We start from the raw sequence: 2,849 nt of genomic DNA on the forward strand, positions 1-2,849 counted from the left end.
TTGCATCTTTGTCCTTTTGTTCTGCTTTCCAGGAGGCGAGAAACTGCATTAGTGTCTCTTCTGGTCAGGTCTCAGATGTCCCCTTCCCCTGCTCTGCTAGTCAGTCACTGTCTATCAGCTTTTATCTTCCAAAAATGTGTTATTTCTCTTGCTGGCTTTTATCTCCTCTTCCGTTCTTTTCCTCCCACCCCCCTTTCTCTTTCTGTTTTTTGGGGGATCCTTTCCTGTACAAGTTATGCTGATAAAATCTTTTTACACAGTTCTCCCCATAAGCCCACCTGTCTTATGCACCTACTCAGGTTTCTGCCCCAGTCTCTCTCTTGCTGTCTGTAGAAAGCAGAATGGTGGAAATAAACCGAGCCAGGTTGAGTGCAGTGGGTTGAATTTTGTCCACATGGTGATATGTTTAAATTCTAACCCCAGTACCTATGAATTCAACCATTTTTGGAAATAGGACTTCTGTAGATGTAATGAAGCATCTTGAGTTCAGCCTGGACTTTGAGTTGGCCCTACATCCAAGGACTAGTACCCTATAAGAGAAAGGACAGGACAGGAAGATTTGGAACATAGAGACACAGGAAGAAGGCCATACAAAGATGAAGGTAGAGATTGGAGTTATGGTGCCACAAGCCAAGGAATACCAAGGCTTTCTGGCAGACACCAGAAACTAGAAGAGGCAAGGAAACATTCTCCCCTGGAGCCTTGAAGGAAGTGTGGCCCTGCTGACACCTTGATTTTGGACTTCTGACCTCTGGAACAGTGAGAGAATACATTTCTGTTGTTCTGACAGAATTTGCTGTGGCAGCCCTGGAAGATAAAGATAGAGCTAGATTCAAATTTGTGTGATCTTGAGCAATTTACTCTACTTGTGACACCTTAGTTCTCACCTCCACAAACTGGAAAAGGAGACAAGAATACACTCTCACAGGGTTGTTGGACTTTAGCATGTCATAAGATTCCTCAGAGGGCTTGTTAAAACCCAGATTTCTGGTCTCCAACCCCAAAATTTCTGGATCAGGAGAACTGGACAGGGCCTGCGAACCTCCATGTTACCAACTTTCTAGGAGATGCTGATGCTGCAGGTCCCAGAACACACGTAGAGAAAGAACCATTGCTATCCTAGAACTGGGCCAATTAGAAAAAAAGACAACTCCAGAAAACTAAGAAGGGAGCTAAGAGAGAAGAAACAGAACAAGCAGGAAAGCTGTTGGACTGTGCGCTGGCAGGGGGTTTAGTAGAGAATTTGGAAGCTTGGTTTTCAATCAGGGATGACTTTGCCCCCAGGGGACATTGGCAATGTCTGGAGACATTTTTGGTTAATAAAACTGAGGAATGTGGTGCTACTGGTGTCCAGTGGATGGAGGCCAGGGATGCTGTTAATTGTCCTTCAGGGCACAGGATGGTCCCCACAATAAAAGATTATTGTCCTGAATGTTGGTAGTGCCAAGATTGAGAAACACAGACTTAGACCAGTAGTTCTCACTCCTGGCTGCATATCAACATCATGGGAGTTTTTAAAAGGTCTGATATCCAGGCTGCACCTCATGCCACTAATCAAACTTCTGGGAATAGGATCCAGGCACCTAATGATTCCAATGAGCAGCCAAAGTAAGCCTCACTAATTGAAAATTGAAAGCAGTGTTTATCCACACAGAAATCTTGCAGGAACCCTGTTGAAAGCAGAGTCCAATTCAGTGGGTCTGGCCTGAGATTGTGCATTTCCAACAGGAGATGTCTGAGGTGGGGTGACTGCATTGGAGATCTTCTGTAAGCGCTGGGGCTGTGGGAGTCACCTGGGTCAACTGAAGGCTGGAGAAAAGTGTCTAAATCCTTTCTCTGCCTTTTGAGATGTAAAGATTTCCACCCAAAACTGTTTCCTCCAGGACCTGAGTGTGGTCTCTTTGAAATGCAAACATTCAAGGAGAGAACTGCTGCTCCCCCTCCGGGTCCTGTGCAAGGAGAAGGGCCTAATCTTGCTGGCCCCTGCTTCAATGTACACAGCTACCTCCTGTCACCCAGATAGCAGAAGCTTGTTTCTCCTCCAGACAAGTGTCACTTAACAAATCCAAGGGGCCTAGTCACGTGGACAAACTGCTTTCCAACCCCTCAGTGCCTTTCCCTTAGCAGAACCCAGGCTTACTTCCGGTTCATGCCAGGGCCCCTCTGGCTGACTGCAATAGCATTGCTGAACAAAACCTGTCCTTGGCGCTTTACTAGTTAGTGTCCAGTTTTGTTGACTATTAATGGAGGGAGCCAGAGGAATAACTACCTCAAGGTCAGTCTCATCCACCTTTCCATCTCCTGTCTGGGTCAACGGAAGCCTGAGTGCTTGAGAGCTTGTCTACTGAGTGGTCCTTGTGGTCAGCCCCCTGTGCTGAGGCGGGAGGGCCCATTTGGAGGGAAGCAGAAGGACGCACTCTGCTTCCTCTGGGGTCTTCTCATTGCAGTCTATCAACAGCCATGTCATTGCTTTACGCTAGCACAATCCTGAAGAGGCCCCTCTTCTGGAGAATGTGTTCCCAAGTACAGGATCCCTGCTAGCCCTCAGCTGTGTCTCAGCCACACTAAGACATCTAGGCTTTCCAGATAACTTGTTATGTCAAGATGAAGTTACACCATCCTGACCTCTCAGGCCTGGAGTGTTAGGCATTTTAAGTTGTTGTGTCTGGCCCGTGCCCAGTGCCAGAGTAGCAGTCCAGCCCAAGCCTCAGCTTTCGGTTTTGATCTGAATGGGGGAGCTTGAGGCGAAGCTGAGGCCAAGCACGCTCCTGTCTCCCGATTCTGTAACTTGAGGAAAGTCCCTAAAACTCCCAGTGGCGTTTGGGGACTCTAGACCTGGGGGTGTAGTT

Source organism: Phyllostomus discolor, chromosome 3, assembly GCF_004126475.2.
Source record: "Phyllostomus discolor isolate MPI-MPIP mPhyDis1 chromosome 3, mPhyDis1.pri.v3, whole genome shotgun sequence".
NCBI classification, from domain to species: domain Eukaryota; kingdom Metazoa; phylum Chordata; class Mammalia; order Chiroptera; family Phyllostomidae; genus Phyllostomus; species Phyllostomus discolor.